Raw genomic sequence first — 23673 nt, forward strand, 5'->3', positions numbered from 1 at the left:
TTTCTCATTGGTGACATATATAATGAATAGATAATTATTTATTTAAAAACTTGTTTAGGATTCCAAACGTTAAGGAACACAACAGAAGAAAGATAAGTGACAGTTAGCTTGAGGAAAGAATGCTAAAAACATCATGTCTGTTGTGTTTCACTCTCCGTCCCCATTATAATGGAAGAAAAACCAGAGATGACAAAAGCCTAGTTTACTCCTCATAAAATATGATGTATGCATGCATTGATTACTAACGTTGAGAGTTGGCATGGGATATTATCTCAAGCAAAGGTTTAGTGATTCCAAAAATGTCAAGATGGCTACTATGTTGGGAGATAGATTTGCTATTAATTCTGATGTATTATACTATATGGATGCACTAAAGAAGAACATCTGACTGGCTAATTAAAACTTTATTCTATACAAAAGTTTAAAAAAGTGCAATCATTGTTCAGCCTTTCATGTTATTTTCTGGCTGTCGACAGATAACTTCAGAGACTAGCTTGAACTGTCAAAATAATTTATATATATTAAATGTCAACGCAACTCAGGAGGAAGATAAAATTTTGCTTTCAGTATGACATTTATATGCTGGTTCTTGATTTAGATATGCAGAGGTAGCAAGACATGTTAGCTAAAGTAGTTATGCAGCATATTTCTAAACATGATGTCCCATTTATGTTCAAAATGATGTGGACTGAGTCAATTAGGAGAAACAAGTGAGTTCCAAGAAGTACTTTTAAAAAAGTGCTGGAGTTGCTTAGTAACCTGATACCATGCTTCATTTCCCAATAGAGCTGTAAAGCTGTCAGAGCTGGTAATGCAGAAACTCCCTGAGATAAATCAAGTCTCATGTGTTCTGTCAAGAATATGATCATATTAAGTATGTTAGACCTCACTGTCAGGAAATGTGCATATGTACTTAGTAATACATGTAGCAGGACAGGAATCAGGGAATATAACTTTCAGTTGCACTTTGACATAAAAATATTATGCTTCGCCTCCTAAGGTACATGATTTTGTCACATAGCAGAGCATACTGTATTCAACAGTTCTAGGGGGAAAATATTAATCTGACTACTACTTAGTGTGATATTACCTGACATCTACTTTAGTCTTCACTGACCATAATCTATCATAATCTATTATATGTATGTTATACTTAGAAATGTAGTGTTTCATGTCTAATGACTCTGGTGTGGGACTCTAAAACAAATCATGATGTTTCTCCTCAGGTCAGGTACCACTGTGACAAGATAGTAAAATAAATGTTTTACATTTCTACAGTTTCAGAGGAAATGTCTATGATTGTGACATGTTAAAAATGCAAGCATGTTGGAGAAATGATGGATTCTGTTTCTTCAGCAACAAAGCCTTCAGATCCTTTATTTGAATCCTTTTTAGCAATGAAAACAGTTACATGAATAAAAAAGACCATATAAGAGGTGACAGCAACAATATAGTTCAGAGACACCCTTCCTCACATCGTATCTCTCCTTTAAAAAGAGGGAGTGATAGGATTGAAAGGAACTTAGAGATGTCTACCAAGTTCAGTCCTACACAGTCAGGCAGGAACAAGCACCATCTAGACCAGACCTGAAAAATGTTAGTTATTAACCTGCTCTTAAAAATGTCCGGTGATGGAGATTCTACAGCCTCCCTATGTAATTTATTCCAGTGCCTAACCACCGTGAAAGTTAGGTTGTTTTTTCTAATGTCCAATCTAAACCTTCCTTGCTGTAATTTAAGACCATTGCTTCTTGTCTTATCATCAGAAGTTAACAATTTTCCCCTCCCCTTTTCTTTGTAACAACCTTTCGGGTACTTGACAGCTGCTATCATGTCCCTCAATCTTCTCTTTTCCAAACTAAACAAACCCAGGTTTTTTAAACTTCCCGCATACGTCATGTTTTCTAGACCTTTAATCTTTTGTGTTGCTCTTCTCTGGGCTTTTTCCAGTTTGTTCACTTCTTTGTTGAAATCTTATGCTTATGCCTCATGCCCAGAATTGGACACATTACTCAAATTGATGCCTAATCAGTGTGGAGTAGAAGAGAAGAATTACTTCTCATATCTTTCTCACAACATTTCTGCTAATACATCTTAGAATGATGTTTGCTTTTTTTGCAAACATTGTTCCTTCCTCATTTAAGTACTTTATATTTGTCCATATTTAATTTAATATTATTTACTTCACACCATTTCTCCAGTTTGTCCAGATCATTCTGAATTTTAATTCTATTCCCTAAAGTACTTAAAATCCCTCTCAGGTTGGTGTCATCCACAAACTTTCTTTAGGTGTACTCTCTACGCCATTACCTAAAATATAAATCAAGCTATTGAATATAATGGGACCCAGAATTTATTTCTGCAGAATTCTTCTAATTATACCCTTCTACTATTACAGTGAGCCACTGACTACTGCTCTCTGGGAATGGTTATCCAACTAGTTATGAACATGCAAAGCAATATCAAAACCTTACTAAAATCAAGATATACCACGTCAGCTTCTTCCCCTTTATCTACAAGGCGTATTAACCTGTCAAAGAAAGTTATCAATTTGGTTTACCAAGATTTGTTCTTGACAAATCCATGGTATTTCTTATCGCCTTATTATTGTCCAGATGTTTGCAAATGGGTTCCCTAATTTTTTACTCCATTATTTTTCCTGGTACTGAAGATAACCTGACTGGTCTGCAATTTCCTGGGTTGTCCTTATTTTCTTTGTTAAAGATGGGCATTATATTTGCTCTTTCCAGTCTTCTGTATTCCATGATTTTTCAAAGAGAATAGCTAATGACTCAACTACCTACATGATATTCAGATACCATCCTTGATGATGCATCTCCTCAGATGCTGGTGATTTGAAGGCATCTAACTTGTTTAAGTAATTGTTTAACTTTCCCTATTTTAGCTTCTGACGGTACCCCATTTTCACTGTCATTCACTATGCTAGGTGTTCAATCTCCACCAAACTTCTTGGTAAAAACCAAAACTAAAAAGTCATTAAGCACCTCTGCAACTTCTACATTTTCTTTTATTTTTTCCTCTAAATTGAGTAATGAGCCTGCTTTGTCTTTGGTCTCCCTCTTGCTTCTAATGAATTTGTGGAATGTTTTCTTGTTAACTTGGGGTTACGTCTAGACTACAGGCTTTTGTCGACAGAGGCTTTGTCAACAGATACTGTCGACAAAGCTTCTGTTGACAAAGAGCATCTAGACTACATCCAGTTCTGTCGACAAAGCAAGCCTTTTTGTCGACATGAGAGTGTAGATGCAAATGACAGTGTAGATGCAATAACACCTTCTGTTGACAGAACTCTGTCGACAAAAAACATTATTCCTCACAGAATTAGGTTTACCGCCATTAACAAAACTGCCTAGTTCTGTTGACGTTATGTCGACAGAATTCGGCGGTAGTGTAGACGCAGGTATAGTTTTGTCGACAAAAGTCCACTTCTGTCAACAAAACCCTGTAGGATAGACACACCTTGATGTCTCTAGCTAGTTTGATCTTGTTGTGTGCCTGGGACTTCTTATAGATTTGTGCCTGTGCACTTGTGTTATTTGTCTATATTCATTCTTTATGATTTGCCTTAGTTTCTACTTTTGTGGGACTCTTTATTTTTAGATCATTCAAGACCTTTCCTATGCAGTGGAATAGTTTATTCCTGTGCTGTTAATCACATCTCTTTGAAAAATTGCCAATTATCTTCAAGTGATTTTCCCTTATACATGTTTCCCATAGAATCTTACCTACCAATTCCCTGAGTTTGTTAAAGTTTGTCTTCATGAAATCCATTGTCTTTAGTTTGCTGTTCTCCCTCTTACCATTTCTTAGATTCATTATCTCAATTCATAATACAGTATCTCAGTGTGCTAGTCAGACCTAGATACAGACTTTTAAAGGGATTGGTAATGCAGGACTACTACGTGGTATCATTTGAAATGGGAGAAATTCTTTAGAATATGGTGAAAAGCTTGAAGATGATTTCAACATTACTGAAATTCATATATACCTAACTTCTGATTGATCAAGCAGAACTGTAGCCTATTCCACCATCTTTGGTATACAAAACTAGATCCACAAAAGGGGATAGCAATGTATCGGCTTAGTACTGTAGGCCCAGTACTACAAATCTGAGTATAAATGTTACCAAAATAAGTAAAGCTGATTTTTTTGCCTTTGTTTCCTGCATAAAAATACTGCATTATCTAATGGAATTCAGATGACTGGATATTTATATCCCAACACAGAAAAAGAAAAAAAGGCTGCTTGGTAAACTCCTAAAGCAACATATTAGGAGACATTATAGCTAGTGAAGAGGGACTGAATGTGCTAGACCAGTGGTTTTCAAACATTAGCAACCCATTTTGATTTAAAAAATTTGGGAACACCTAGCCCTGCCCTTTCTCTGAGATTCCTCACTTCCCCCATCATTTCTTTGAGGCTCTACCAACCAATTTCACCATCCCTCCTCCCTCTGTTGCTCATGGCCCCCTACCTCTACCCTCATTTACATTCATCAGGCTATGGAAGAGTGGTTGGGGAGGCTGAGGTTTTTGGCTCTAGGAGAAACTTTGTAGTACAGGAGAGCACTCCAGCTGGGCTATGGAATTGGGTTGTGGAGAGGTGAGGTCTCTGGCTGGGGGTCAAGGGATGAGGAGGAGTACAGGAGAGGACTCTGCTGGGATGTGGGGGGTGGAGGACAGGGTCCTGGGACAGTTATGGCAGCTCTCAGAAGTGGTTGTCAGGTCTCTGCAGTCCCTAGGTACAGGGACAACCAGGGACGCTCTGCATACTTACTTGATGACAGTAGACATTGTCCCTGCAGGTCCCAATGGTTGTGCTTTCTGGCCTATGGGAGCTGTGGAGTTGGCACTCAGGCAGGGCAGACAGGGAGGCTCTGTGCACTGCTCTCCCACCCACAGCTTCCATTGGTCACACTTCCCGGCCAAAGGATTTTGAAGCTGGGACAGGTCAGGAGAGTGTATATGTAAGGAGGCGGCTTCCAGAAGCCTTGTGGTAACAGGACAGATAGGAAACCTCCTTAGTCCAGGGTCATGCACCCCAGCAGACCCAGGGAGAGAATAGATCAGTGGGGCCCGCAGACCCTATAAAGTTCCCTCTTAAACCGCCAAGGATCTGTTGACTCCAGTATGAGAAATGCTGAATTAGATGAAATGGTGTAATGACCTTTGTGGTAACATTTGTTCCATAGGCAACAGGCTCACTTGACATTGTTTCTGGCTTTTGTATGATGTCTCTGTCCCTCAGAACAAGTGTATAGGAGGATGTGAACAAGAAGTTGAAATTTACTGTGTCAGTTTCATATTACAGAAATGTAGCTCTGCTCTGAACTGTGTGTAAAAATCACATCTTTATATTAAACAGATTTTCTCCTTGTCATCTTTTCTCTCTTTAAACACACAAGTAAGGTTTTCCAGATTTTTATTCCAAGTAGCATTGAAAAAACTAAAGACTGAACTTTGATTCTATTACTTCTTGGATCTGTTTACAGTAAAATAAAGAGTGAAGCACTTTTAAAAAAATATATCTTTTATGCTATTCTGTAAAGACCGTTTGAGCCTCATCAATACAGTTGTTTACTAACAAGATGTTTAGACAAAGGTTTGGGATCGTGTTTTAACTCAAGTTTATTGAACGTTATAATTAACAAACAATTATTTAAATTTTTTCTCTAAATACTCCTAAAATACTGTTATACGACACAAATATTTGTGGTTTACCCAAAAGCTTAGTTTGTGTAAATCACGTAGGTTTTCTGGAGAAGTAATGCCACAGACTTTGTTCTAGGTATACCCTAAATTTAAATCAGTTAAATGTACACAACTCCACTGAAAGTAATGAAGTTTCAGAGGTGTCCATAAGATCATAATAGTGAGATAATGGTATTCCACTTGTACATCTAAACATAACTTGGTCTTCAGAAACTTTATAACTAGTGATGATTTACCATGACATTTATGCTAACTCACTTTTCAAAGTAAATCACACTTACTAAGGAATAAGTAAGTTCTCAGGGGTTCCCCACTCGCTTGTCTAACTTGATGAGGGACAGCAAAGCAGTACTGGCTTGGAGTGCCCTGAATGCCCACACTCGGCACATCACAACACTCGGCCATCAGCCCGGCTGCACTTGCCGCAGGCTGCCATCCGGGGGGAAAGTCAATCGGGGTGCTGCAGGAGAGCTTCCACCCCGAGGAGCCCGCAGAGCCAGCCCAGTCCTCCCCATCGGGGGCTCGTACCCCATTCCTCCCTCACCTGATGTATAAAATAAAGGACACGTGTGTTCAAAAATAGAAACTCTCTTTATTTAACAAAACTCGGGAGGGGGGAAGGGGGATTAACCTCTTGGGAGACTGGGGAAAGGAGGTGGGAAAGGGGAGGAGAGAGGGTGGGAGAGGGGAGGGCAACTAAAATGATCAGGGGTTTGGAACAGGTCCCATAGGAAGAGAGGCTAAAGAGACTGGGACTTTTCAGCTTAGAAAAGAGGAGACTGAGGGGGGATATGATAGAGGTCTATAAAAGCATGAGTGGTGTGGAGAGGGTGCATAAAGAAAAGTTCTTCATTAGTTCCCATAATAGAAGGCTTTTTCTTCCCCTTCTTCTTCCTTGAACTCTGAAACTGCTGAGCCCACAAGTTATCTTTCCAAACACATTCCGCATTCATTCCCTTCCCTTCCCAGCGAACTACATAATTGTCACATGGATAAAAGGGATACAATTGTCTTAGTAAGGTATCAATCTACTTCCAATACATAGCTTTTATTAGTACAAACTTTTAATCATTCATCATGTTTTATTTATAACACAACCAAATTATATCTACTTCTAAGCGAGCAACAGTGTGATCATGCTGAATCTCTTTCTGTCTTAACATTAGGTACAAACACAAGTAATCTGCCCGGTGGATCTAAAAGACTGCTCTTCCCTGCTAACCAGAGAAGGGTGGCTGGCAGAGTTACAGATGCTTAACATCTATTCTTGCACTACCTATTAAGCAGATTACATAAAACATTATAAAACTCTGTTATCTACAGGAGGGAAAGTTATACCACAGAATAACTGAAGGGTGGCAGCAAGCATCCCACCCTTCGGGGAGCAGCTGCTGGATGTCAGCAAGGCCTCCGCCACCCAATGGCTGCTCCTGGGGGGAAGCCACCTACCCCTGTGGTCCCAGACGGGTCCCAGTGAGAAGCCACACACCTTCCCCTGCCCTGGGCTATCCCTAGAGAGCCAGGGACCCTCTCCACCTAGGAGAAGCTGTGTGGTCCCCCAAAGTGGGCCCTAAAGGAGAAGCCACACACACACATCCTGGGCTTGCCACAGGGAGAAGCTATGTACCTTTTCCACCCTGTGTTGTCACTGGCCACCCCACCACCTGCCCTGAACCCCCTATTCCTCCTGAATCCACACACATACCTTCCAGACCCCTATCCTGACTCCTGTACCCACACCTCCCTCCTCACCCACTACTCTCACCTGTACTCCCCATCCCCTGTTCTGAGCCCCCCTCACTTCTAATCCTGATTCCTGCTCTGCACATTGCTAGCTTTCTGAGCCCCCCACATTCCCAAACCCCTGCACTGACCCGTTCCGAAAGGACCCAGGCAATGCTGGATCACTTTGCTAGTTCATGTGTATATATGTATATATATGAATCATCTAAATCCTCTCTTGTTGGCCTTGATGGGTGCACATCTCTTATGCAAGTCCCACCTTCAAAATCTTAAATGTATTATAATTAAGGCGTGTTAGTCTGGGAATGCTGCTGTAACCACCACTGAATGTCCTTCACTTTTAGGGTATATTTTTTAATTTTTCAATGTGCGAATTCAGTGTTGATTGGGTTGCTATAAATGAGAATGGAGAGCATCAGAGGTGACACCCCTGACCTTCAATTTTTCTCTGTTGCTGAAGAGTTTATGAGGTTCACAGGAATCCAGCCTGGCTTCTTTCTCCAGTCCTAGATAACAGGTCAATTTTGCAGCTGTCCCTTTGGGGCTTGTGATCACTGCAAGAACCACAGCAGAGCTTCTAAATGACCTTTATGCATTATGGGATTTGAAGCACCCCAGGCAACAGTTTAGAAACCCAGCAGACTGTGTTATAATCTTAAAATTTCACTCTCTGTGGAGATTTCAGAGTCCTCAAAAGTTTTCTTCCATAATGAATAGTTTTTGACTTGTCTAGAAAGCATGGTTCAATATACTTCACCCTTGAAGCCTAGTGAATGCAGCAAATTTAGAAGAAGCAATGACAAAAAAAGAATTCAGCTTTTCCAAAGGCAAAATACTAGCTTCCCTTTTTTTTCAAATTGTGTTTCTTATAACTAGATGTTCTTCATCGAGTAATATCCTTGTAGGTGCTCCACTTGAGGTGCTGGGCTCATCCCTGTGCCACAAACCGAAGAATCTTCACTAGCAGTAGCCCTGCCAGACTGTGCATGTGTGGCTGCTGCCTTGCACCGTTCATCTGAGTGCAATCCGGCCTTGTCAGTTTCCTTTCAAACTGTGTTAGTGTTAGTGTTAGTGTTAGTGTTAGTGTTAGTGTTAGTGTTAGTGTTAGTGTTAGGATAGTTGTTTTTCTTCATAGTTACAGTTCTATTCAATTTAAAAATATATATTTTTTCTTGTCCTAGTTTTAAGTTGTCAATAGCAAACTAATACATAATAGAAGATTATGCCGGGATCACCTGGCTTTAAGAAATGCACCCGCATCGGATGGGCATTCACGGTGCATCAAATGCCTCAGAGACAGACATGTCCCACAGAAGTGCACTCACTACAGTAAATTAACCATGCGTGCCAGGCACGACCAGGAGTTGAGGCTACGGGTGCTTTTGTTCAAGAAAGACCTTCAGACCCCCAAAATGACAGAGCCGTCATAGTGGGAGTTGACGATTACCAATACCGGGTGTTACCTTTCGGACTTCAGCAGCGCCACGAGTTTTTTCCACGACCTTGGTAGTGGTGGCAGCTTACCTTTATCGCCTCGACATCATGATCTTCCCGTATATGGATGATTGTCTATTAAAGGCTCCCACACTCGATGAAGCTACATGGACAGTTACCACTACCATTACAGTGTTCAAGGCTCTCGGGCTCATAATCATTTTCAAGAAGTCCTCCCTGACATTGAGTAATGACCTAGAATTCATTGGTTGAAGACTCGATTCCCTGACCGCAAGGGCGTATCTACCCATGAAGAGGTTCCAACTAGTCCGAGATTTGGTACAGACTGTATCAATTTCTCCCAAATCCCGCATACTTACCTGTCTACAGCTGCTGGGCCATATGGAGGCTACCACATATGTGGTACCGCACACGAGACTTCATCTGCGCACCCTTCAGCTTTGGTTATTCATTGTTTACACACCCAGGGTGTGTCTAGACTACATGCCTCCTTCGACGGAGGCATGTAGATTAGCCAGATCGGAAGAGGGAAATGAAGCCGCGATTAAAATAATCGCGGCTTCATTTAAATTTAAATGGCTGCCCCGATCTGCCGATCAGCTGTTTGTCGGCAGATCGGGGCAGTCTGGACGCGAAGCGCCGACAAAGAAGCCTTTCTTCATCGGCACAGGTAAACCTGGTTTCACGAGGCTTACCTGTGCCGATGAAGAAAGGCTTCTTTGTCGGCGCGTCGCGTCCAGACTGCCCCGATCTGCCGACAAACAGCTGATCGGCAGATCGGGGCAGCCCTTTAAATTTAAATGAAGCCGCGATTATTTTAATCACGGCTTCATTTTCCTCTTCCGATCTGGCTAATCTACATGCCTCCGTCGAAGGAGGCATGTAGTCTAGACACACCCCCAGTGTGCACATGGCACAAACAGGACAGTTTCTATTCCCAAACACATCAGGATGTCACTGGCATCGTGGGAGAAACCCTGGAATATGTTAACAGGGGTCCCATTTCACAGCCAGAAGCCCTCACTGCAGATCACAATGGACGCTTCCCTGCTTGTCTGGGGCGCCCATTTGCAGGAGCATTGAGCTCAGTATCTCTGGATGCCCCAAGAATCCCTGCAACACATAAACTTCCTCGAGTTATGAGCAGTATTCAATGCTTGCAAGGATTTTCTCCATATCATCCAAAGCCTTACGACCCAGATTCTCACTGACAACATATTCATGGTGTATTATATCAACCGTCAAGGAGGCGCACGTTCATGCCCCCTCTGCACAGAGGCCGTATGTTTATGGAACTGGGCGATTCGGCATGGTATCACCCTGATCCCATCATACCTTCCTGGCAAGGACAATGTTCTTGCTGATACCCTCAGCAGGCACTTTCTCCCCCCAACATGAATGGGAGTTACACAACAAAGTAGTTTGCAGCCTTTTCCAACTCTGGGGTTCCCCAGTATAGATCTCTTCACCTCCCGCCACAACAGGAAGTGCCATCAGTATTGCTCATGGGTGGGCGTTGATGCAGATTCCTTGGGAGATGCCTTCCTGCTTGACTGGAGTCATCACCAACTGCTCTACGCCTTTCCTCCTCTCCCGCTCATCCTAAAGGTGCTGGAGAAAATAACACTGGCGGGTGCAACAGTAATTTTGATAGTGCCCCCCTGGCCCCGACAAACGTGGCTAACACAACTATCGAGAATGTCGGTGGCCCAGCGGTGAAGACTACCAAGGCTGTTCAATTTACTATCTCAACAACACAGTACAATGATCCACCTGCGCATCGAGTGCATGCACCTGACGTCGTGGCTCCTAGCTGGCTCTAAGCGCCTTAATTGATCTGTTCTCAGGAGAATAGTGATAGAAATGTAGCCGTGTTAGTCTGGTGTAGCTGAAACAAAATACAGGACTATGTAGCACTTTTAAGACTAACAAGATGGTTTATTAGATGATGAGCTTTCGTGGGCCAGACCCACTTCCTCAGATCAAATAGTGGAAGAAAATAGTCACAGCTATATATACCAAAGGATACAATTGTATCCTTTTTTAAATTGTATCCTTTGGTATATATGGCTGTGACTATTTTCTTCCACTACAATTTAAAAAAGGATACAATTGTATCCTTTGGTATATATAGCTGTGACTATTTTCTTCCACTATTTGATCTGAGGAAGTGGGTCTGGCCCACAAAAGCTCATCATCTAATAAACCATCTTGTTAGTCTTTAAAGTGCTACATAGTCCTGTATTTTGTTCTCAGGAGGTGAGACACATCCTGATTAACAACAGACGACACACTATTCACAAGACTTACCTTCAGAAATGGTACCAGTTCCAATCTTGGTGTTCAGCAAGAGATTTCAACCCTCTTTCCTTACTTATCGAACAGGTGCTTGATTATATTTTGCACCTAAAGACGGCAGGGTTGACGATCCCTTCCCTCAGAGTGTATTTGGCGGCAATTTCGGCCTTCTGTCTTCCTATCATCAGTCATTCAGTGTTCATACATCCTCTCAGCAAATGATTTTTAAAGGGGCTCGACAATCTATATCTGGCTCACAGGATCCCACCATAACCATGGGATTTATCTTTAGTCTTGGACACTCTAACTTTCCCCCCCTTTGAACCACTTGCAACTTACGTCCTACGGATGCGCACAATGAAGGTGGCACTCCTACTTGCAATGATGCTGATGTGCTGAGTGAGTGAACTAGCAGCTCTCTCTGCTGATCCACCGTACACATTATTCTCCAACCATGGCGTGGTGCTTTGTGTACATCCCACCTTTCTACCAAATGTGAATTCTGCCTTTCATATAAATGAACCCATAAGCCTACCAACATTCTACCCCAAACCTCATTCCTCACAGGAAGAGTCATTTTTAGGAAGTCTCAGCGCCTTTTCCTGTCTACAGACTAGCATTCCAAAGGCAAGCAGCTCTCCACACAATGCATCTCCAGCTTCATCGTCGCGTCCATCACACGATGTTACACCTACGTAACATATCTCTTCCGAGGCAACCTCATGCTCACTCTACCAGAGGCATGGCTCTATCTTAGGGATGTGCCATTGCAGGGTATATGCTGGGCAGAAACCTGGTTGTCTGCTTTTACCTTCACTACACACTATGCCCTGGCAAACATACTGAAGACCAATTCATCAGTGGCCCAAGCTGTCCTGTCCACAGTGCAGAGGCAATAAGTCTGAAGCACACTTGTAGCATTGGACCACTGCTGCATACTCAACTCGAGTGGAGCACCCTTGAGGACACTACTTGATGAAGAAGAGAGGGTTACTCACCTTGTGCAGTTATGTCTGTTCTTCGAGAAGTGTCCCCATGGGTGCTCCATGTCCCGCCCTCCTCCCTTCTTCAGAGCTTCTGTTTTCTCTTTCCAGACGCTTACAGTTCAGAGGAAACTGATGAGGCTGGACCACGCTCAGCTGAATGGCGTGAGGCAGCAGCCGCGCATTTGTGGTCCGGCAGGGCTACTGCTAGTGAAGATTCTCTGGTTTGTGGCACTGGGATAAGCCCAGCACCTCAAGTGGAGCACAAATGGGGACACACATCTCAAAGAACAGACGTTACTGAACAAGGTGAGTAACTCTCTCATCAATAGAACCTCACCATTTCAAAAAAAAAAAAAAAAAACCAATCCAATTCCACCAAACAAAAAGAAAAGTATCTAGCAAAACATCACATAAGAAATGTCAGATGGAAAGAAATACTTGTGATGCATGTCAAAGGAAGGGACGCATGCTAAGAGAGTGTAAATTCAGAGGGCACATATCTAGCTAGATACATGGAAAAGGTGGGAAGAGTAAAGTAGGCCTTCTAAAGTGTGCTAGTTAACATTATAGAGTTACTTCTGTAGCCTCTTCAGAATGAGATTAATATTTCCATATAGCAGTTTCTGCAACAGCTAGACAGTGTTTCAGCATAGTTCTCCCCCTTCTCTCTCCCCCCCTCCCCCCCCAGTAGTTAAACAGATACATTGCAAAAGAGACAGGGTGACTAGAAACCTGAATGGATGAAATTCTGGCCCCACTTATGTAAAAAAAAAAAAAAAAAAAAAAAAGATCTTCACTATTTATTTCAAGGGACTAAGTACTATATCCATGAAGAGACTTATGAATTTTTATGTGGAAGCAGAACAGAGCACAGGTATTGTAATTGTGCCTGGCCCATTCACAATAGAGTCTTGTGATGGGGTGAGGCAACCCCGCACTAAAGGTGCCCCCCCCAGCGAGGCAGGTAGAAACGGCGCGGCTTTTCTTGCCGCTGCCGAGGACGTGGTCGGCGGGGTAGCCGGGATGCGCCGCTTGGCGGGCGGCTTAGCCGGCGTGGCCCCGAGCAACATAGGGGGTGATGGGGTGAGGCAACCCCGCACCGAGGGTGCCCACCCCAGTGGGGCAGGAAGAAGCGCCACAGCTTTTCCCGCCACCGCTGAGGATGCGGTCGGCGGAGCAACCAGGAGGCGCCGCCCAGCAGGCGGCTTCACGAACGTGGTCCCGAGCACCACAGGGGAAGGACCCCCCACGCCAGGGTAGGCAGGGGCAACGGGGGAGGAACGCCACCCCACCAGCCTCAGGGCGGGCGGCCCCGCAGATGCCCCCAGTCAGCCCTATTCCCCACTGCCGGCGGTAAGGAGGATGCTGGGGGTGAGTAGAGACAGCTGGGGAGGAGAAGGTGGAGCCACGGGTGAACGCAGGTGCAGGTGTTCTGGAGGGGCGGAGGCAACACCCACCCCAGGTATAAAACCAGCAGAGTCAGAAGAAGAAGGGAGAGGCGAGGAGGAGGACATCGGAGGAAGGGACTGAGAGGCACGAGGAGGCAGCGGGACAAGCCGGCTGGTGAGCGAATGAGCGAGGGCATGAGGAAGCAGCCCAGGGCGGGTGTACTGGAGCCCGCGGGCTGATATGTTGAGGCTCCGTGCCCCATCAGCCAGGTTGGGGGAGAGAGGAGTGTCTCCCCCGCCTTAGGGCCCTGGGCTGGGGTCTGGAGAGAGGAAGGGCCCGGACCCCCCTCACCTCCTCGCTCGAGGGATCGTCTGGGCGACCGAAGGGAAGGGCGCCGTTCTATGAAGACCGGGAGCATCTGGGACGGCAACCGGGGCAATGGGGCTGCCCGGGGCGGGGTGAGCCTGTGGACCCCGTAACAGGTCTGAATTGGGAAAAGTCATCTTTTGTCTTCTCAACTGTGCACCAATGCAAATGCAGGGCACAGATAGACTTACTTTACATCATCTAAAAGTTTAAAGAAGCTTCAGAATTGTGGGAAAAAATTGAATCATGTCTAGGAAACACTGCTTCAAGTTTGGTAATATTTGAGCAGTGAAATCATTCAATAGAGTAAAAGCTTGGTTATCCAGCATGTTGGGTGGTTAATCAAGCTTTTTGATTACGTATAAAATAGCATACAGGTGCTCACTAATCCAGTGGTAGTACTGCACTGCAGAGTGGTTGGGCTTCTTGCAGTACTTACGTGTATAGAGGTAGTTTTCTATACCTTAGGCTATTTTATGATGTAACATATCAACGTGGACCACTCATAGTGTACAATCAGATCACTAACAACACACAACACTAATGCTATATCTTCAGTCTTTGATCATTCAGAAGGCACTTCAGGTTTTTGCAGTGTTCCAGGGTCATCATTATTAGTATCAATTATTGTAGATGTAGAATGTGTAGGAGGTTGGGGTGGATCTGTAATGACCCTATGACACACTCTAAAAGCTGTTGTTGTTGTTTTTTTAATAAGCCCCTGATTTAATGTTGCTTACTTGTTGTTGGGGTTTTTTTGTACAAAACTAGAGTGCACAATATGCAATTGCATAATTTTCTGGGTAGTATACTAATATACTAGTCCCAGTTACTAGATTAAAAATATGTATTGGGAGATATCAGAAAGTCATATTCATTTAATTATCTAGTTAATTGAGTAGCAGATAACAGAGCTTTTACTGTATGTAAAGTAGTTTATAAGCTCATTCCCCTCCAAATGTTTACTGTCTTGATATACCTTAAAATTAAGATGCAAAGAAGTGTCAGAAAAGACTTAACCACTGTATTTTGAAACAGTACTGAATACAGTTCGTAATGTTCTGTACTTGCAGTTAAAACATGTTCAAATGCCAGGCTAGCTATACTTGCAGTTGACAATAGTTGTCTATTGTGGTTATTTCTTTTAATGTAGATCATGCTTGTGAGTGGCAAACTGAAGAGATCCATTTACACTATACAGAAGATTACTGCTACCACGGTTGATCTTCTGGAATTTGATTTAGCGGACATAGTGTTGAACTTAAAGGGTGACCCATTGGCCCCAGTACTCTTAGGGTACGTCTAAACTACATGGCTCCGTCAACGGAGCCATGTAGATTTGTTGTTTTGACAAAGGCAAATGAAGCTGCGATTTAAATGATCGCGGCTTCATTTAAATTTACATGGCTGCCGCGCTGAGCCGACAAACAGCTCATCAGCTGTTTGTCAGCTCAGCGCGCTAGTCTGGATGCTCCCCTGCCGACATCAAAGCCCTTTGTCGGCAGCCCCGGTAAACCTCATCCCACGAGGAATAACGGGGCTGCCGACAAAGGGCTTTGATGTCGGCAGGGGACCGTCCAGACTAGTGCGCTGAGCGGACAAACAGCTGATTAGCTGTTTGTCGGCTCAGCGCAGCAGCCATATAAATTTAAATGAAGCCGCGATCATTTAAATCGCAGCTTCATTTGCCTTTGCCTATGTGTCTAATCTACATGCCTCTGACGACAGAGGCATGTAGTCTAGACACAGCCTTACTTCTCATGAGGAGTAAGGGAAGCTGATAGGAACATTTGCTCCTGTTGACCTCTCTCTGTGTGGATGGAGATTTAAGAAATGTCAACATCAGCTATGTAATTTACATAGTGAAGTTGCGTATCATGCTTCTGCCCTCCCATGTATTGTAGACCAGGCCAAGGAGATTTCAGATTAACATTATTCAAGAGAATGTTAAATAGTTCTAAGTGAGAAACAGAGAAATAATTAATTGGTTATTGCTGAACTGATTAAAAAAGAAAGGAAGCCTAGCTTAATAGCTAAAGAAAAAAGGAAGTAAAAAAAAAAACAAAGCAAAAAGTAAAATATTAGATCTATTCCTAGATCTATTAGATATGGTTTATAGCCTTGGATTAGTCACTTAAGCCTTATTGTTAAAGTATTTCCTCATCTGTAAAATTGGGGCAATATAACTACTGCTGGAGTGCTCAAGTAATAAATAACTCTGAGGAGTTTTCTGAGGCTTAATTCTTTGCTTAATTCATCTAATTCACTGCATGAGCATTTTGTGATCCTTTGATGTAAGGAGCTGTAGAAGTACAATGTACTATTTTTTAAAAAGAGGCTTTTAAATGTTACAAACAGTATCTTTTGAAAATGTGAAACATTATCTGCTGCTGCCGTTTAAAGTGGGCTCATGCGAATAGCTCAAATTTTGCTCTGACACTACCTGAATTGATAATAAATTCTCCTATTTTCCAATGAAATGATCAGATAGGCTAGTTGTCATCCTTTCTGAAATTACAGTCAATGGCCCACAGGGGAACACTTAAGTTAAATTAGATAAATGATTCAGATCTTGTAATTTATACTCTTTTGGTCAATGACATTTTTTTAAAGGCAAAGCTGTTACACAGCCATTACACTTCAGAGAGTGGCAGCACAGCAGTATTCCTAGATGACAAAATCCTGAGCTCTACTGCCGGTGTGCACAAGTTGAAGAGAACAATATGAGGCAAGAATTCTAAATTGAGCTCTTAACAAAACATTAGTTGAATGACTGTCTAATACACTCCAAACCCAAGAGGTAGTGGTCTACCAGGGCCATGATCTGGGTTTCTTTTCACTACATTTAATGTACATACTAGGAGATGATAGAATCATCTTCCCACAGCAGTAAAGTTCCTTGTCTGTATTACATTTTAGTTCAGAGCACTCCAAAGCCCACATACTTCCTAATTTGCATAATGCAGTCCAAACTTACACTGCTAGTCACAGTTCCATGGTCTGTAAACAAGCCTATGTCTATACTGCAACCAAGAGGGCAATATACAGCTGCTATAGATTTACATATGGTAGCTTTAATGAAGCTAGCAGTGAGGAAGAAGGACCAGGGCTTCAGGGTGGGGTAGCAATGACACAGAGGAGAGGTTGCCTTGTTCAGCTCATACTGAAGACCATACCACAGGTGTCCTCTTTTCCGTTTGCAATGAGCTAGCTGATTAAAGCTAGTACAGTATATCTAAAAAAGCTCAAAATAAAACTGCAGTGCAGGGCAGGTGTAGCCTAAGTTGCTCTTCATCTCACAGGACTAAGCCGTTCCTTTTCATGAAAGGCACTTTTGTGACTCTGGCAAATAAGTTATAATTACAATGCATTATAGACAATTATACAGTTGCAAAATTTCTGGAATGCTTGATACTTAAAATAACTTGGTTTATAACTACAAATATTAATCCAAATGTAAAAGCTATAGTTAATCCAAAAACAAACAAACAAACAAAAACACCTGTTTTAATCAAGGTAAATCAAGCCTCTGATCTGAACAACAAAAGCTCATCAAAACCATTTTCCCATCTTCCTCCAGTAACTGCTCCTGTACTTAAAGAAGTTTACTGACAAAATCTGAAAATCTGGTTAACTACACAAATTTGTTTTAAATAATGATCTTTTTAACATAGAATGAGCAAAGAGAAATTAAATGTGCCTCATTACTGGCCCATGATGGACTATCTCTAAAGACTTGTGAACACAAGGACCTGCTCCACAGTACAAACTTATTGCAGTATAAATATGTTTCTTAGTGATGTGGAAAATTCACACCTCTCACCAATGTATATATATGGACCTAACTGCCAGTGTAGACAGCACTATGTTGATAGGAGGGCTTCTACTATCAATGTACCTACTGCCTCCTGGGGATGTGGCGTACTTAGGTTGACAGGGAAAGCTCACCTCTCAACACGTGTGATACTTTCACTAAGTGTTGCAGTAGCACTGTAAGCATGGACAACCCAAGGAAAATCTCCAGTTGCGTCCAGTATGTATCTTTAGATGTTGCACATGAACCAGTATAGGGTTACCATATTTGAACTTTCAAAAAAGAGGACACACCTGAGAGGGAGTGTATCTGTATCACATTGTATTAATATGTTATATACTATACCAACTCACATTGTATTAATGTGTTAGATAGTATATTACACATTAATACAATGTGAGTTGATAACTGATGCAGACACCCTCCCTCTCAGGAGTGCCCTCTTTTTTGAAAGTTCAAATACGGTAACCTTAAACAGTGCTGTACTCACTGTTTTGTTTCAGTTAGACTGAGGGAAAAAGTGCTGATGTCAGCTGTTTCTTTGATGCAGACCTATTTTCAAAGAAATTAGAGGTATGTTTCTCTAAACTCAGGAGGAATCAAACAATAAGAAATAGTTTCTTTGCTCACAGTTCCAAGCTTTTTTCAACCAAGAATCTCAGCCCCCAAAACTCTTAATAGGCACATTTTCATAGTCAAATTTCCTCTACATGCTTTGCTGTCTCTCTGGATTTCTGCTCCTTTATTGTGGTTGAAAATTAGGTGAACCCAAACATCATTCTAAGGAGTGTGAAAAAAAATCCATATTGAAGGAAACTCGACACTACAAAATTAAGTCAATGTAAGTTAGGGGAAAATCTCACCAGGCCCCTGAGTAAGTACGTGCCTGTGGTGACTGCATTCCTGGAAGTGGTGGTCCTTGGGTAGAAGTGGTGGGCCAGGGCTGCCATCCCTCAGTGACACCCAGAACGCACTGCTTGGGGCTCTGAAGTGTGCCACTGGAGGCTCCAGCAGTGATTTAAAGTCTCTGGGACCAGGGGCAGTTGCCCCCTTTGCCTCCTGCCAGTGTGTCTGACCTAATTTATCTTGATATACCACCAATTCAGCACTTAAACTGCTTTTGCATGTCCATGCTATGCTCCTCGTGTCAGCTATGCACATCCTCACCAGGAGCACTTGCATCAGTTGAACTGTCAGTGCACAGCTCGGTAGAATGATTTCTGAAAGAAAAAACTTTAAAAAACAACAAATGGTCTGGTAGAACTTTATAGACTAACAAAACATGTAGATCATGAGCTTTTGTGGGCACAGCCCGCTTCTTCAGATGACCAGAGTTATGAGTTAAGGATGTGAAGACCCAAAATAAATAGGGGAAAAGGGAAGGGGGAGGAGGAAGAAAAGAAGGTGCTCACTGGGAATCAGTGAGCACCTGAAGATTGAGTAGTTAAAATGAAGCAGGTAAGAATCAAAGTCAATAGACAGTACCCTTCCTAACATAGGAATCTACACAAAGAGCTGCTTACACCTTCATTGAATGTTACGTTGATAGTGTCCCAACCATCCCTCATCATGACTGAGGCCATTAGATGAGAATTGAACTTGAAGATGAATTGTAATTCCAACACCTCTCTGTGTATTTGGCTAGTATAATTGGTTTGTGACAAGATAGCCACTTGAAGATCTTTTAAACAGTGATTAGGAAGATTAAAGTGTTCCCCAACAGGTTTCTGTGTGTTCCCTTTATGTATATCTGATTTGTGTCCATAATTCATTCTTGTAGGGACTATCCAGTTTGTCCAATATATATAGCAGTGGGGCATTGCTAGCATTTGATTGCATAGATCAAATTACTGGATGTACAGTCAAATGACCTTTGATTTGGTAGCTTACATTGTTGGCTCCAGTGATGAATTTGCTTGTATAGATATGAGGGCAGAGTTGGCACCACGGATGGTTTCAGGGCTGGGTTCCTGGATGCTTAGGATGTGGTCGTGTGACATGGTTACCGGAAAGAATTTGTTTCAGGTTGGGGGGTTGTCTGTAAGCAAGAATAGGCTTTTCTCTCAAGGCCTCTGAGAGTGAGGGATCATTTTCCAAGATGTGTTGCAGAATGTGTATTATGAGCTGGAGGGGCTTGAGTTGTGGACTGTAGATAATAACAAATTGAATTCTGTTATTTCCTCTTTTGGGTTTGTCTTGAAGTAGTTCATGTCTGGGTATTTTTTTGGCTCTGTCGATCTGTTTTTTCACTTTCCAGGTGGGGATTTCAGTTTTAGGAGTGCTCTATAAAAATCCTGTAGGTGTTTGTCTCTGTCTGTGGGATCAGAGCAAATCCAGTTTTATCTTAGAGCTTGGCTGTATGCAATAGACCAAGAAAAGTGTCTGGGATGGAAGCAGTAGGCATGAAGGTAAGTGTAGCGGTTGGTCGATTTCCAGTATAGGGTGGTTGCCTGCACTGACACTGCAACAACCTAACTATGTCAACCTAAGTGTTATGCTTCTCACAGAAGTGGAATTATTAAGTCATTGTAATGGGAGAGTTACATCATTGGGAGCAAAATTTTAGTACAGATGCTTACAGAGTTAGGTTGTTGTAAACTATTATTCATAGATTCAGAGGAACCATTGCAATATATTCTAGTCCAGAGATGGACAAGATCTAACCTGCCAAGCCTTTTAATCCAATCTGTTCAACCCACAGGTATGGAGCAGTGCTGCTCAGAGCAGTTAGCTGCTCCCTGTGGCTCTCTGTACTCCAGGGGGAGGAAAGGAGGCCTCATGTTCTTACTCCACCCCCAGCAAAAATTTTTAGATCCCATTGGCTGGAAACTGGTCAATGGAAATGGAGAGATTTTTCTAGGGGGCAGTGCAGCACAGTTTCACAGCTCCCATTAGCTAAGGAGTTCAGAGATTTTGCTGGGGATCTGGCTGCAAATGAAGCATCCTATCTCCCAACACACAGAGCAAAGAGCCACATGGAACAGCCAGCAAGGAGCTTCTGGCAGCCAGGGAAGCTTGTCTTTAAGTACTGCTGGCTGGGAGCTGCTTAGGTAATCACCTTCCAGACAAAGTCTGCATTTGGCACCCTACCTCCTCCTGCACCCACCTCATTCTCAGACCCTGCACCTTCTCTTATGCCCCTCCCCCAGGCCAGAATCCTCTCCTGCACCCATTTCTCCTCCTGAATCCTTCATCTCAGTCCCCTGCTCCAAGTCACCAACCAAATCCTCTGTACCCTCGTCTTTCCTGCCCCAGATCATAATTCCCTCCCAGAACCTGTATCTGCTCCTACATCCCTCCCCAGGACAGAATCTTCTCCTGGACCCATACCTGCTCCCAGACTCTGCACTGCAATCCCCTACCCCAGAAAACAACCCCTTCCTTCACCCAAACTCCCTTTCAGACCCCAACCCTCTTCTCCACACCTAACCTCCATCCCAAACCCTGAATCCCCTCTATAAGAAAGTATGACCCTTGACCAAAATCTTGTAGCAGCCCTCCATCAAAAATTATTGCCCACCATGATCTAGTGTGACCTCCTGAATTACACAGGTCACAGAACTTCCTCAAAATAATTTCTAGAGTATATCTTTTAGAAGAACATTCTCTATAGTGTGTATTTGTTAACCTTCAGTTACATCTGCTATTATGTTTCCCATTCACAGAAGTTACCAACATCTCTCAGAACGGTAGTATTTCAGTTTTCATATCAAGTCAATCCTGCTTCTATCAAATTAGACTCTTAAAAAGAATGTGAATTGTTGCCAGTAATTGTCACTTTTGATGCTGTTAATTTAATTGGATCAAGTTTCTAAAGGTTTAGGTATCAATTCATTCCAATTCCATTAGGACCTTAGGTAAATGGTTAATTGGGATTTAACTACTTGCTTAAAGTTAAGCATGTGCTTAACTGTTTTGCTGATATTTAAATCACTTTGTACATTGCAACATACTTTCCAGTCAAATATTTGGGGAAAATATAAATATCCATTAAGCAACACATTCTAAATAAATAAATAATTAATTAAACAAGAAAGATTAAAAGGCCCTTTATAGTATTGCCTACAAATTTGCAGCAATAACTGTTGGTGAACAAGCCCTATACCTGTGATTTTTAAAAAATTGTAACACTTGTTGATTAAAAATCCTGCACAATAGTCCAATAAATTAAGATAATTGAATAATAATCTATTGTGCTTTGTAGTGTATGAAGCAATAAATGGCTTCTGTGATTGATTAAATGCCAAAGCTCAACTGAGGTGTCTAACTAATTATAAAAGATTGCTATTGTGAATATTCAGTGAAGCATAGAAAGCAATAGAGATTATATCCATTATACAACAGGCATCAGTATGTCTGAGAGTTCACTGTAACTTTATGCACAATTTATAATTGCTCCATCAAAATTATGAGACTGTCCACTTATTAGTCTTCGCAATTTTTATATTTCTGTTTCTTACAACTATATTTATTATGACAGATGGGATACTATGGAAACATGGGATATTCAAAGACAGTTATATTGAGATGTGACAGAAGCCGTGAAGTACTGGATTATTCAAGGACTATTGTGTTAACTTTATAAATGTCATATGCATCTTTATGGGCTGGCTATTGATTGTATTCCTGTCTAAATCGGTATGTTAAAAATATTTCTTACAGTAACAAAGAATACCAGGGTGGGGGTGTAATTAAGTCAAATTTTTAATACTGAAAAAATACAAGTAAGAAAGTTTTCTCCCTTGAAAAATAGGACATAGTGGTCTAACCTGATTTAAAAGTCCTATGACCAAGGACTCAAAATGCACATTGACAACCTAGATCTGGGAGACAGTAACTCACACTTGATTAAAACATTGACTTAAGTCTGTAGGCAGAGTTAGAACTTTCTGGGGACCTGAAGCACTTGAATATGTACCACTAGGTAAGTCAGGTATGCATAATTCTGGCTTCAATTTATTAGGACCATTTTAGCAAATCTTACTTTAATTCAGCCCCTGCAATCCTGTTCTCTAGGGGCAACAACAGTGTCAATCATTGATCAACCCAGCCTTCATAAAAAAGAGCATTAAAAAGGTGTTATAGAGAAAGCATAAAAAAAATTCTACACCTAATATGCTGGCTTACCAGGTTACATGTATATACTGCCTAGATTTCAGGGGGATTGTCTTCATTCTCCCATCATTTCAATTATAGGAGTGTGCATAGCAGTGCTAACCAAAATGTTACACTGTACCTTGCCTGTGCTGCCAGTGTAAACTAAAAGATGCTGAGTTCTAGTTCTGGCCCTATTTGAAGAGAACAATGTTAACAGAAACTAGGAAGATTTTATTTTATGCTTTCTACATGCATACCAGAAGTTACAGCATAGCACTTTGGTGTGTACTAGTCATACCTCTGCAGTCTGAACTGTGAGACAGTGTAAACATAGGGACTTTCAAAACCCTTTCTCCAAGGTTTGTCACTCCGGCCGTGTCCACACTCAGGGGTTCTTTCGAAAAAAGTAGCCTTTTTTCGAAAGAACTTCCCCTGCGTCCAGACTCAAGCCGCATTCTTTCGAAATTAAATCGAAAGAACGCGGCTTTTCTTTCGACGGCGGTAAACCTCGTTTCACGAGGAAGAACGCCTTTTTCGAGGGAGATCCGTCGAAAGAACGTGAGTCTGGACGGGGGGAGCCCTTTCTTTCGAAATTATTGGCCTCCAGGAACAAGCCCTGGTGGACAATCTGGGCCATGGGTTGCACGTCTGTGGTTCCTGGCTGCAGCCATTCCTTAAAGGGACAGGCACCCTCACAGCCACTTGTTGCAGACAAGGAGCCAGAGCACACGGTGACCTTGCTGCAGCATGTCACAGCCCCAAGAGCGTCCTGGCCCTTCCTCCGAGCCTTCTG

This window comes from Pelodiscus sinensis, chromosome 4 (assembly GCF_052426305.1).
Source record: "Pelodiscus sinensis isolate ZL-2025 chromosome 4, ASM5242630v1, whole genome shotgun sequence".
NCBI classification, from domain to species: domain Eukaryota; kingdom Metazoa; phylum Chordata; order Testudines; family Trionychidae; genus Pelodiscus; species Pelodiscus sinensis.